We start from the raw sequence: 14,980 nt of genomic DNA on the forward strand, positions 1-14,980 counted from the left end.
GTTATAATGCATTTTATATAATTTTGAGTTCAGTTCTGAGCACAAAAGAAACAAACGCTTCGTGAAACACTAGATAAACGCTCACATTTGCGAATACAATTCTCTAACCTTATTTGATAAAGAAATATTTCATATATTTATCGATATTATACTAGGACATTTTTACGAAGTGATTTACCCATGTGACTCCCTCGAAGATCCTGAGAGGCCTGGTCTAAATTTCTGTGCTCGATTATGACAGATTAAGATTGATCACTTGTATTCTTTCTGCGCTTTTGCCAGCTTCTGATACTCGCAACTCGAGTATTATATGTAATAGCATATGTCTTAGATATTTGGTGAATAGTGGTGTATTACCTGAGTGCACATCGCAAGTGCATGTCCCCCACAGATACGCAGTTGCAGCTTAAATTAAGGCTATACAGGCACATTCGGCCAAATATAGGATAGAACTGTTGTGCCATTACCACAAGCCCGGATTCCGAATCTGCAAGATGCAGAATTTATCCTGCGAGCGCCCAAATTCTCTCTTGACAAGTCAAGATGCTGAGCCGTCAGGCAGCGGTGTCCTGGGGAGAAGCATCCGCGGGCAACATGTTCAAACGTGTCAGCAAGTGCCAGACAGCACGGCGCCGCACATCCTTCTAGATGGAGGTCACCGCGCGCGCGAACTTTGAACCGTGTGGCCAGCGCGGTCGCTGGTTGGACCTCTCGGACGACCGTCGAGTGCTGACTTTGTATTGGGCCGTTTGAGTGACAGTGGTTCTTGGAGAGTATAAAGCCGTGAGGCGGTCGCCCCGAAAACCGGATCCGCCGACCCACAGGGAGCACAGTGCGGCTCTCGACTGGGGTGAGGTGTGTCACGCGTTTTCGCCGGACGTCGCCGTGCGGGAACAGTCGCGCTTGCTGTGAGATCTCGGCCCCAGTGCCGACCCGTTCATGTCCTGTATAATGACCTGTATGTAGTGTATAAAGTCCCTTTTGTTATTCTCATCGACGCCTGGCTCGGAGTCTTCGCTACCAACGCTCTGTCACGAAACGGGTGACGAGCGCTACGGGACCACAAAGTCGTAATCGTGGTGCAGCGGTGCAAAGTCGTAACAGTGGATGGCAGCTACGGGATTGACCGGCATCAGCTACCTCGGCGCGGTGAGTGCCTGAAGTTTACCTCAAACACCAGACTTTCTCTGACACAGGTTATAGTAGCTTAGGGAAGGATTTAGTGTTGCATTGTGTTAACCTTGTGTGTTTCAAGCCTAGTGAGAGTGTTTTGAAAACCAGGGGATGCTGAGGGGGTAAACGGGGCAGTGTGTGAAATACTTGCATATGTCTCACTAGTAGTGTTATAGTAGCGTACGGCAGGTATATTCAAAAAGGGTAAACAGCAGGAGGACAGTGTGAACGATGGAGAAGTACAAGGTGAAGGAACTTTTCGAAATTTGTGAGGAGTTGGGCATTGAGTTGGGCTCAACCAAAAGAAAGAATGCGATCCTTGAGGTCATGAGGACTGGGGACGTAACGGCTGAGGTAGCCGCAGAGGCCTGGGCGGATATCAATGAACGTCGGGAAAGGAAGGAAAGGAACGTCGCGAGGAGGAAAAGAGGGAGAAGGAACGTTGCGTGGAGGAAAGGAAAGAAAAGGAACGTCGGGAGTGGCAGGCAGAAAAGGAACGTCGCGAGGAGGAAAAGGAGGAAAGGAGAGAGAGGCAACGCGTCGCGAGCACGAGCTTAAAATGAAAGAGTTGGAGACCCGAAATAGCTCGCCGGCGCCTAGTCTCACTTCTAACGTTCCAAGAATACGCGATCAACTTCCACCCTTTGTCGTCGGAGAGGATATGGACAAATACATCGTGAAATTTGAGCATGTGTGCCAACGGAATAGCATTAGGCGATCCCTCTGGGCACAGAATCTGTTAGCCTTGCTTCCTGGGGAGGCATCAGACGTAATAACTCGCTTATCGAAAGAGGCGTTTGAGAGCTACAGTGATGTGAAGGAAGCGCTACTGCGGAAGTACAAATTGTCACCCGAAGCTTTCCGGCAGAGGTTCCGGTATGCAAAAAAGGGCAAGGAGTCGAATGTTGACTTCGTGTTTCGTCTAAAAGCCGACCTGGTGGAATGGCTGAAGGGCGAAGAGGTTTACAACGACCGCGACAAAATCATCGAATGCATCGCGTTGGAGCAGGTCTACCGTTGCATTGATGAGGATGTCACGCTCTGGCTGCAAGATAGGCTAAAGGAGGTTAAGCTAAACAAGGCAGCAGAGTTAGCGGAAGAGTATTACACCCGCCGCAGCTTGCACAGCAAGGCAGTGCGCGTAGAAAAAGCAGATAGGAGAGGTGGGTTTTCCGGGAAGCCCGACGAACGGTAGGAAATCACGCGTCGCGAGTTTCCGGCAGACGAGTCTCTTACCCAAGAAACTGTAAGGGAAAGACAAAATGCATCTCAGAATGATAGCGATGGTCCCAAACAGCGAAACGATACGACGAGTTCTTTTGAAAAACGGAAACGGTTAACCTGCTACAATTGCAAAAAGCAAGGGCACATCGCTGCGAGCTTCCCAGAGAAAATTGCTTTTGCAACAATACAGGAAACTCACAAAAACATACGTCTATTGGATCCCTATGTGCAGGAAATTAAGGTAAACGGTAAGAAGTGCCGTGCACTTCGGGACTCTGCAGCAACTATGGACGTTGTTCACCCGTCTTTTGTCTCCTCGAGTGATTTTACGGGAGAGTGCGCTAGGATACGGCAAGTGGCCGAGGAGGAGAGTGTCTGCTTACCGATCGCAACGGTTATCATTGAAGGTGAGTTTGGGAAACTTAACACAGAAGCCGCTGTGTCTGCCGCCCTCCCGGAGCACTTTTCCTACCTCTTCTCAAATAGCTCGGAGCAGCTGCTGAGAGATCAGGGCAAATCATCCTTTGCCGACGTACATGGCCCTCACGCGATCCAAAGCGCGCCCGCTGTCGAGGGAACTTGACTTTGCGTCGGTGAGCGAACAGCGATGCGGCACACGGACCGATCAAGGCAACTTGAGTGGCGAGCAGTCACGGGAGAGGCAGAGCTCGGAGGCTGGCCTAGGCGAGCGGGTTCTGGAAGTGAGTGGGAGTGACACGTGCAGTGCTAGCCGCGATATAGACGCGACGCCGCAATTAGGCGACGCGGGCTCCGCACTCGCTCCGGTTTCCGCCAGCTGGCAGGAGCAGGCGGCAGTTGAAAGAGAAACTCTGATTCGCGAGCAACAGGAAGACTGTTCGCTAGCCGATCTGAGGAAGAGCGTCAAACGGGGAGTGAAAAAAAAGAGGGTTTCATTTGGCAAGGAATCTGGCTTATTGTACCGCCGTTACACGGATAAGCAGGGTCGCAAAAATAAGCAGCTTCGGATTCCGCGAAAATATCGCCGGGAAAAATGAATGACCTCATTTGCTTCCTCAGTAGTATGTTTTCGGTCCAAGTGATTTCAAGGGGACCATTCTATTTGTCGTTATTATTGCTGATTATTAATTGTTTCTATTTTAGTGTGTTGTTAATTTGAAAAGTGGTTGTTTGAGCCTTGTGTACCAGATCGTACACCTGCCTCCTTGTTACAGCGGGAGCAAAAGGGGGGGATAGGAATTTAGTTAGGTTGATTTGGATTATGGCCTTGTCTGGTGTTTGACGGGAGACAGAGGGCACTTGTTCGTGTTAGGTATTGCCTTTTGCCGGTCGGTTTTGCAAGCTGCAGAACGACCAACCGGGACCAGTGGCGAGAAGCAAGGGCTTAGGAACGACCCGAGCGGAGCTGGTCGAGGTGCCTTGGCGACAACGCGGGAAGCAGAGCTCCTGTCCTGGCGAGTCGGACCTGGGCACGTGAAGTTACCTGGCGTCCCGACACTGGACGTGAACTTGGACGAGCCTGACGAACGTGCGCGCCTGGCATCCGAGCCATGCGGAGGCAGCTCGTCTTCCCGGCGCCTTATCTGAGGGAGGGGATGCTGTTGTGCCATTACCACAAGCCCGGATTCCGAATCTGCAAGATGCAGAATTTATCCTGCGAGCGCCCAAATTCTCCCTTGACAAGTCAAGATGCTGAGCCGTCAGGCAGTGGTGTCCCGCGGAGAAGCATCGGCGGGCAACATGTTCAAACGTGTCACCAAGTGCCAGACAGCGCGCCGCCGCACCTCTTTTTACCTGGAGGTCACCGCGCGCGCGAACTTTGAACCGTGTGGCTAGCGCGGTCGCTGGTTGGACCTCTCGGACGACCGTCGAGTGCTGACTTTGTATTGGGCCGTTTGAGTGACAATGGTTCTCGGGGAGTATAAAGCCGCGAGGCGGTCGCCTCGAAAACCGGATGCGCCGACCCACCGGGAGCACAGTGCCGCTCTCGACTGGGGTGAGATGTGTCACGCGTTTTCGCCGGACGTCGCCGTGCGCGAACAGTCGCGTTTGCTGTGGGATCTCGGCCCCAGTGCCGACCCGTTCATGTCCTGTATAACGACCTGTATATAGTGTATAAAGTCCCTTTTGTTATTCTCATCGACGCCTGGCTCGGAGTCTTCACTACCAACGCTCTGTCACGAAACGGGTGACGAGCGCTACGGGACCACAAGGTCGTAATCGTGGTGCGGCGGTGCAAAGTCGTAACAGAACATGCAAGCGACAAGGTACATTTTACGTGCATTACACAGGCTACAGAGCCAATACCACTTATGCCTCCATATCTTGTCTCGATTAGATGACTGTACAACAGTGGTTGTCTACGCGAAATTTACAAGTTCCAGTGTTGATAAAGAATATGTTTCTAGCAGTCGCTGACTTACTGCCTCTGTGAAATTATAGCTTTTTCTTTTTGATTTGGCCTTCTTTGCGCATAGTACTTGAAACAACGGAGAGAACATTGGTAAAGGTTCCCTAATTAGCATCTCATTTTTCTTTTCCACAAAATAGATTGTAAGCGCCTACTTTCTCTATTACACACCCGTTAGGTTCTCAAACATTGCCACAGCAACGAGACATCCGATATTGCGCTAGAATGAAGCATGTAAGCAAATGAGTTTTCATGTCAACCCTCCTCACTTCACATATTGCAGGAAGAAGAGGACGCGGCTGATTTCCACCAGGCTGAGAAGTACAAATCTTTGATTTCCCTTTCAACACCTTCAGCGGAGGCACAAATGCAAATGTGTAATAAACGTGGAAAAACACTGAATAACACTTGCGTTTTTCTTACGCATGCATTCTTCAGTTGTGTTGAAGCGCAAGTCCAGTATGAATTTCCGCTGCTTATATTGAGTTTAGCAAATAATCATCAATTCTCAAGTAAGGCTCGCGACAACCACAACCTTTTCCTGCTTCAATAGCTATGTAAGAAGGAATTTTCGAATGGCTGCTCATGCAAATCTCTAAAGCAAACGCTCTTAGAAATGCCACGTTGTGGAAGTTTTGTAAAGCTAGTACTATCAACCTGCATTGCTCACTATGTGCTGTTTTGATAACCTAATCAGCATGTTTAAATGCTGATTAGGTCATATATTCAGGATTAGGTCAGATATACTTCTATAATCCCCTCTGTGCGCCTATTACGTTGCTCCTTTGTGAATGCCTTGGCTTCATGGAACTCCTCGACTCTTCGTCTTTGGTTGACGTTCCCGGAGACTCTTTTGATGTCGACTCTGGCCAACCATCTTCGATTTCCACGCTTGAGGAGATGTCCAGGAATGCGTTCTCGAGGGCCATCACCGATACACTCACACCTGACGAACGCACCGACCTTCTTGATCTCCTGCACCACTTTAGAAGTTAATTCGACATTTATAGCCTCAACTGGGCCGCACATAGGAAGTGCAGCACTACAATGACGCAGGTTCGCATAAGCCGTTAAGTCGACGACCGTACCGCGTCTCTGCCGAAAAGCGTCGTGTCATTCCCACCCAAGTCGAAGATATGCTGCGCCGTGATGTTATTCAACCTTCGCACAGTCCCTTGGCATCTCCTGTCCTTCTCGCTCGCAAAAATGACGGGTCTGTTCGCATTTGCGTCGACTACGATCGGTTTAATAAGGTAACGCGCGAAGACGTCTATCCTTTGCCGCACATGTACGACGCTCTCGACAGTCTGCAGGGAGCAGAATTATTCTCGTCCATCGACGTGCGTTCATGGTACTGGCAGGTCCTGATGGCTCCGGCCGATCGCCAGAAAACCACCTTCATAACGCCTGATGGCTGATATGAATTTAACGTGATGCCTTTAGGGCTTAATTGTTACGCCCCTGCCACGTTTGCGCAACTCATGGGCAACACGCTGGATGGCCTCAAGTGGCCTATACGTCTGTGTTACCTCGACGATGTCGTGCTCTTCTCGCCTGATTTTCCGACTCGCCTGCTCCACCTCAGACTTGTTTGATCTGTCTAACGAACGCTGGCCTCCAACCTAATCTCAAAAATTACCGCTTCACCGGGCGAGAGCTCACGATATTAGGCCACGTTGCGTCCAAGCACAGCGTTCTACCCGATCCTACAAATCTTCCAGCAGTCGCCGAGTTTCCCACGGCTAAGACCATCAAAGAACTTCGAAGTTTGTGGGCCTTCGGTCATATTTCCGGTGCTTTGTTCGGAATTTCGCATCGATCATGGCGCCATTGACTCAGCTTCTAAGTGGTGACACCGCCATCTCCTCCTGGTACCCTGCATGTGACTTCGCCTTTGCTATCCTGCGTCGTCATCTAACCTCCCCATTTATTCTTCACCATTTCGACCCGCCAGCTGCACCTGAGGTACATACAGATGCCAGCGGGGTCAGTCTTGGCACCGTCCTCACCAAACGAAAGCCTGGCTACCCCGAATACTTAGTCACCTATGCGTGTCACACGCTAACGAAGCCTGAGGTCAATTACAGCGCGACCGAAAAAAAGTGCTTGGCTTTAGTATGTGCACTTGACAAGTTCCGACCATACCTGTACTGGCGCCCATTTGACTTGATCACAGATCACCACGCGCTATGTTAGCTCGCCAACTTGAAATATCCCACTGGCCGCCTAGCCCGTTGGGCGCTACGCATCCAGGCTACATTTTGAAAGTGAAAATGAAAGTGCAAGTAAAAGTTCATTTTCTTTTCAATGAAAAGAGGGCGCCAAGACAAAAGGCTAGAGCCTGACAATGTCTCGGTCACCCGTAAAACAGCTGGCATTGTGCACGAGCACTTCACAACAAATTCACTAAATTTCTCAAGCATTGTAAAAGCATGAAACCGTAAGTTGACATGCAAAAATTTGAACAAGAACAGAATAAATTGAATACCCAACTTATTGTATGCGCAATATAAAGATACATAATTTTTTTACAAACATAAAAATACCAGTCCTAAAGCAAGAAACACTATCACACAGCTTACAACATGTGCGCTTTAGAAAAAAAAATTGAAAGGTAGTCAAATAAATACACATAAATACAAAGTATGTCGACTAAATAAATATCTCATTCCGTTTGTTCCAATAGGTATTTGTTAATTGTGGATTTAAAACATTTTTGTGGAAGGTAATATTCAGTTTCAAAGGGAAATTGATTTATTACTGTGGAAATTTGGTAGCTTAGCGTTTGCGTGCCATAATTGGTGCGTGTGATTGGAACAACCTTACGTTTCGTCCGAAAAGCATAACGGCTGCTGGAATTTTCCGGACAAAGAAAGAACAATCTGTGATGATGGATGTACATAAGTAGACAGAAGTTGTATACTTCTTTTTCTTTAAGGATGCCATATTTCGGAAATAGCGGGGACCTAGGTAACTCTGAAGGTCTGCCATGAAACCCCTCAATAGCACCCATAGCGCGTTTCTGAATTGAAATTAGTTTAAGATAATTGGTGGACGTCGTAGTTCGCCAAACAAGGATACAGTAAGATAACCTTGAGTATAGAAGTGCGTAATACATGGATATCTTTAACCTGGGAGGCAACAAATGAGTTATCTTATACAAACAGCCGACTGTTTTACTTAGATCAGACATTAATTTGGTGGCATGAAAATTCCAAGAAAGATTCTCATTGAACCAAACACCAAGGAATTTCTGGTTCGAAACACGCTTTAATTCAGTATGCTAGTAGGAAATTTTCAGAGTGTAACTCTGTACTGTAGTAATAGGATGAAAAATTATGTAGTTAGCCATTGATAAATTAAGGCTGAGCCTATTGGTCAATAACCAGTTATGTAGCTTTCTTAATTATTCATTTGCCGTGGCGTCCATTTCGAACAAGGAGTGGGATGAAAAAAATACATTCGTATCGTCAGCGTACATGACCAGATTAGGCGATACGGGTGTGCTAGCGATATCCTTTATGTATACTGAAAACAATAACGGTGCTAATATAGACCGACCTTTCTCCCGACGCACTCATCGACATACTTAGGAACACACATACAACTCCCGGTACCTCAAACCCCCTGCTCCCCTATGCAGGCACCCGGAATGCCAATCTCGACGCGGAGATTACGGAAACAGAAGTCAGAGCGGCCCTCCTTACACTCCGCTCTAACTCCACTCCAGGAGTTGACCGTATCTCCAATAGCATGCTCCGCAATTTGGACGATCAGTCGATTGCCCAGCTCACGGACTACTTCAACACATGCTGGCAGGAGGGCACCCTTCCGCAATCCTGGCGTCAGGCCAAAATCTTATTCATACCCAAGCCCCACAAACCCCTTACACCTGCAAATCTTTGCCCCATCTCCCTAACCTCATGCCTGGGCAAGCTTTTGGAGCATGTCGCACTCCCCCGACTAACCAAACACGTGTCGGAGTAAGACTTCTACCCGCACAGCATGGTGGGCTTCCGTCAGCATCTGCCGGCACAGGACGCTATGCTCCAGCTCACACAGGATATTTTCGACCTCCTCATACCGGGCCACACAAAAGCCGTCCTCGCCTTGGATCTCTCCCAGGCCTTTGATCGCCTAGACCATCGAGCGATAATGGCGATGCTCTCCCCCTTGAACATAGGTGAACGTATGTACACCTATATTCAAGCATTCCTTACTAACCGCACAGCCGAAATTCACTTCGGTCCCCACACATCCCGCCCATAAACCCTTAGTGGGATTGGCACCCCTCAGGAATATGTCCTCTCCCCTTTTCTCTTTAATCTCACTCTCATTCCCCTGGCCCGCAAACTACAAACCATCCCTCACCTTCGGCACACACTCTATGCTGATGATATCACTCTATGGACTATAGAGAATACTCTGCAGTCGGCAGCTACCCTCACCCAAACACATGCGCGGAGTATCGGACTCTCATGCTCTCCGGAGAAGTCGGAGCTCCTCATACTCCGCCCCACAACCCGAAACTGCCCCACTACCCCTATAACCGCGACATCGGAAAACCGGTACATCCCTGATGTACACACTCTCCGGGTACTAGGCCTCCACATACAAAATAACGGGAAAAACACTCTCACCATCCACAAACTCAAGCGGACGGCGGTGTCGATATCCCGCCTAATCCGCCGAGTTTCTGCTCACCACCGGGGTATGAAGGAGCATGACCAATGTCGTCTCATTCATGCCTTCGTCCTAAGCCACTTTCTCTTCACGCTCCCCCTACCTTAAACTTCAGGGCAGAGAAATCTCTACCCTGGATGCCATGATCCGAACAGCATTTAAGACAGCACTACACCTACCCCTAATTGCCTCCACCGAAAAACTCCTCCAGCTAGGCCTACATAACACGATAGGTCAGCTTATTGAGGCCCACCGACAGACACAATACATGCGTTTCGTGAGAACCACCACCGGCAGACACATCCTACACATCCTCGGTATCAGGATACCAGCCAAAGATCCCACAAAGCTCCAGGTCCCCCACCACATTCACGGCGAACTTCTTATTAAACCTCTCCCTAAAAACCTGCACTCCACGTACCACGAACCCCACCGCAGAGCTCGCGCACGGGCGCTCCACAAGCACTATGGCACGAAACCGGATGCTGTGTGGGTGGATGCCGCATGCACAGGTGAGGACGCGGTTGTTGCCATCACGAACCCCTCCCTAAAACCGATTACCACCCTTCACATATCCCCAACTGCCACTTCGGAGGAGGCTGAAGAGGCCGCCATTGCCGTAGCTATTACACGCACGGAGGCCCGGTACATATTATCGGACTCTAAAACTGCGATACTAAATTTTGCTCGCGGAACAGTTCACGTCCCTTCATTTCGCATACTGAACTTCCTCGCTGCACACCCGCCCCGCCACATGGAGCTCATATGGGTGCCTGCCCACTCTGGGAGAATCCTGGAAACGAGGCTGCCAATGCTTTAGCCCGAGTTTCTCTCAAACGGGCACCGGCGGCCTCCGATCCAGGGTTCTCACGGGAGCGCATGCATTCATTAAGTGAACTGATGCAAGCCTGCAAAGCGGAGCGTCGGCTCTAACCCCACCCCTTCCCTCCCTCGACAATTATCACCAGACACTTTGGAGGCGGCTCCAAGCAGGCCCCTTATCCTCCCCTTATATACGCTCGCGCTATCACCACGTCCACAGCGATACCCTCCTGTACCCTCTTCCACCACTTCAAAGCCACTCTCGATCACATCCTCTTCCTCTGCCCGGCGGATCCTCCCCCGCGGGGCCTGGAGCACCTTACTACTTGGGAGGCTTGGGAGACCCTACTGCGCTCCGAGGACCCGGCCAAGCAAGCCATCGCCACAGGCCGGGCTGCCAGCGTCATGAGCCTCTGGGACATGAACGTTTGAATGCAGTGGGGCCGTGGTGGGGGGGGGGGGGGGCAAGGACCTGCGTGTCCGCAACTCCCCTGTGTGCAATAAAGTTATCACCACCACCACCACCTAATATAGATCCTTGAGGAACACCATGCTGAATTGCAAATTTCTCTGAGGGTGTGCCATTAACTTGAACATACTGTAATCTGTTATTTAAATAGTTCTTGAGCAAATCAGATGCAATACCACGTATGCCATAACTGTTGAGCTTGCGTAGCAGGGTGTTGTGATGAACGCAATTGAACGCCTTTCGGAAATCTAAGAAAAGACCAAGAGTGCACTGTTTCATTTCACTATTCTTAATTTATTTCTTTTACTGGTAAAAGCGCCGGCTCTGTTGATTTGTTTTTCAGAAATCCATACTGCGAGGAAGCAATAACATTGAACTTATGGAAAAAATTCTCGAAATGAGTGTTAATCACACCTTCAAAACTTTTGATAAAACGGGTAGAACAGAAATGGGTCTGTAATGCAATATGTCATTCTTTCTCCCACTTTTGTAAACTGGAAATACACGTGCTATCTTCAGCTGATCTGGGTAGACTCCGCTTTCTAACATACGAGTTGCGATGTAACACAAGACGTCACATATTAACGAAGATACATGCTTCAAAGGCACTGCGAGTATACCATCATACCCTGGTGAAACACGATTTTTACCTTATGTAATAATGAAGCTACTTTATGAGCAGTAGCTGGCATAAGCGCAATAAAATTTTGTAAGGGAGTGATTAGATTAGAAAGTGCGCCTGACCCTGATGACGTACATATAGAATCTGCTACATTAATGAAAAAATCATTGAAAGTGGTTGCGAGATCAGAGCCTGTAAGTTCACCAGTGACTGTCATAATAGCAAGGGGCGAGTCGGGATTACATTTATTCGTTAAAAAGGAAAATTCACGCCAAACATTTCTACTGTGAGAATGTGCTTTGGTAAACGCGATCAATATAGTAAGTGGATTTAGCTATTTTAACATCCTGGTTAAGTTTATTTCTGTATTTTTTAAATTTCAATGAGGGTGTGGGCATCTTGGCTCTTGATAAACTTGTGATACAAATGGTTTTTAGTTTTAATTCTTTCGTATAGTTCCCAAGTCATCCAAGGCCTTTTAAACTTTTTGCAAGTTTTAGTTTCCTTTAGTGGAAAGGCATTGCTGTAGCACCAAAGAAACAATTTAATAAATGCATTATATGCTTTGTTTACGTCAGTTGTATCGTGCATATTATCCCAATGTGAACTTTCGGCTAACGATTTGAACATACTCATCGTGTTAGCATTAATTACTCTGCATAACCGTGGGGCTTCACATCTGTGTCCTGCATGATAGGCAGGAAGCAAGAAATTGGCAAATGATTGCTGATGTCATGGGACAGGACGCCAGAGAGGATGTTGTTAGACACCAGATTTGTAATACATACGTCTAATAGACTGCTTGTTTCAACAGTTACCCTTGTGGGTAAAGATATGCAATTACAGTAGGCAAATGATGCAACAGTATCATTTAATTGCGTTGCAAATGAATGGTTCCACAATATTCGCGTAGTATACCGCAGCTGGCACACAGACTGAGACGCAGACGCCTGCCTCGTTTACCATTACCTCCAGACTTTGCCTGTGGAAAAACTTCCGCACACTCCGTGTCGTCTCTCAACATGGCCTGTTTTACCACCGCACAATGTCGTTACCCGGAGATCGCTTCTCTTTTCGACTATCTATCTAGATCATCGACCATCCCTGTATCCCGAACCCTCTGACGCCAAGCAGTTCATTTCGCCATTCGTGACCAGCTGCTCCACCGACGCAGTTACCCTCTTGAAGGTCGTTGGCGGCTTCTGGTGATTTCTCGTAGCTTAAGGTCACAAATATGTGCCTCTTTCCACAACGATCCGCAGCGTGGCCACGCCGGAGGTTTCAAGAGGTACGAAGGAATTCGCCACCGCTGCTGCTCGCATGGCATGAACAATTTTAAAAGTACAAACATTTTTTCGGTGCCGTCTTGACTGTCAACGCCGCAAATCACCGCCTCTACGCACGTCTGGTGCCTTGCAGCCGCTCCCGTGCCCTGCCACACCCTTCTATCGCGTCGGTATCGACCTAAACGGCCCGCTTCCTATGACACCAGACGGCAATCAGTGGATCATAGTTTCTGTTGACAATCTGACACTCTACGCCGAAGCTGGTGCTTTACCAAGTGCTACAGCGCGGGATGTAGCATCTTTCGTCCTACATCGCTTTATACTTCGACAAGGCGCACCTCGAGAATTCCTCAGCGATCGAGGCCGCACCTTCCTCTCCGACGTCGTCGTAGGTTTGCTTTCGGAATGCCACATTATTCATCTGACAGGCACGACATACCGTGCCCAGACTAACGGGCTCACAGAGTGAGTTAACCACACACTTGGTGATATGCTCTCGATGTACGTGGCATCTGATCATGGTAACTGGGACCGCATCCTTCCATTCAACATGTTCCCGTACAACACCGCGATCGAGGCCACTATGTGATTTTCACCTTTGTTCCTCCTGTATGGCCGCGAGCTACGCATACCATCGACAGGCTCCTTCAATACCGTCCTGAGGCCTCCGAGTGTCTACCTGTGTCCGACATCGCCAGACAAGCCGAAGAATGCCGCCAGCTAGCGCGCTCCTTTACGGCAGAGCAACAGCAGCGTCATAAAGAAAAGCGCACCGGCTCGCTTCCAAACACCACATACGCTCCAAGCGTTCTTCCGTGGCTGTCTGTGCCTTTCCAAACGCCGGGGCTTTCCTCGAAACTCGTCCAAAAATTCGAAGGGCCTTAGGGAGACTTGGAGCGAACATCCCCGGTGAATTTTCTCATTGAGCCACTGTCACCACCCGACGGCTTGCGCCGGCGTGGACGTGACATTGTTCCTATTCTCGCGTCTCAAATCCTACCATGACCCTCTGCTTCCTGATTCTGAAGGTACCAGCATGGCACTTTTTGTCCGGCGGGAGATGGTGAGGAAGAAGACACGTCTAGCGGCACAGCCGCACCGCCAACGTGCTACTCGGCTCGGCTCGCAATGTTGATTGCTGGCCTCTTTGGACAGTGCTTCGGGCTGTCTCGCCGTTACCGGTCGCTGTGCCTTTGCATAAGGAGCCGCAAATATTACTCTTCTCACATGTATTTCTTTTCAATCATATTAGAAAGCTACCATCAGGCAAAGCAGGTGGCTGATATCTAGCATGCTGAGAACATATGCGCCGCGGTTGACGCCAATGAACGTACTTGAAGCTGCAATTTAATTTAGTGTTGTTTGCATCGTGATACGCTCAGCAGACCTTGCAGAATGACTTGTAGTCTGGTCTGGTTGAAATAGAAACAATATCTTGACCGTTACACGACTCCATGCGCACCAGTGATTACAGTATTCGGAAAATTTCTCTGGACGATCAAGGAATCATATGCCACAAGTGTCCTCGAACTGGCTCATAAACTCTTTCGGTAACGAGTCCATCTCCAGGAACTCAATCCGGCCATTCTGCAAGCTAGCGAGTTTTGTGGCCAGGTTAACCCTGAATAAGATGGCAACAATCCTAATAGATAAAAAGCGACGGTTAAGAACTACAAGAAGGGTTTGATTTCACGCCTTGTATTAATGAACTTTGTTTCCCCAGTAGGATAGACTGGGCATTTCATCTCAACTGACGCCGGTTTTACGCGAGCTATCACATCGGCACTCTGAACAAGAATAAAGGCTAATCCAGTTTTCTCGCTAAATTACACAGCTACCGTACGCAGTCGAGAGGGGAAGGGGGATAGGTATCATCTTTGCCAATGCCTCCGCCCCGTTGTCAGACTACACGCCACATGCAACAGCCGCGTCACATAGGGAGGAGCTTTGCGGCAGTCCATCTAACTCTCTTGCATGCGTAATCGTGCCAACGAGAATTAAAAGTTGTAGTTGGATATCTCGCAGCACAGACATGTTGCAAGAATTTTACCAACCTACACTGTGTAGAAACACAGCTGCCTCTAACTTTTCAACATAGACCTACCCACTTAATAGAGTCAACTAGACGTTAATTATTCGATTGTGCTTATTTAGGCTGCTGACCACGGCAGTTATGATCTCACTTTGTGTCCCCCTGGCCACATGTTACAGTACCAACTCGCCCAACTTTCTATCCTTTTGCACATATTTGCACAGGAACTCTTCGCTTCCCTTCCTGTGGCTAATTTTAAGAAAATCATAAATTTTAATTT

At 48.7% G+C, this 14,980-nt stretch overlaps 1 protein-coding gene across 1 annotated transcript in view; it reads left to right on the plus strand.

Annotated features, from left to right (window-relative positions):
* Nucleotides 1-14,980, plus strand: part of LOC135913234 (uncharacterized) — a 106,497-nt gene that overhangs the window by 3,087 nt on the left and 88,430 nt on the right. The window lies entirely within an intron of this gene.

This window comes from Dermacentor albipictus, chromosome 5 (assembly GCF_038994185.2).
Source record: "Dermacentor albipictus isolate Rhodes 1998 colony chromosome 5, USDA_Dalb.pri_finalv2, whole genome shotgun sequence".
NCBI classification, from domain to species: Eukaryota; Metazoa; Arthropoda; class Arachnida; order Ixodida; family Ixodidae; genus Dermacentor; species Dermacentor albipictus.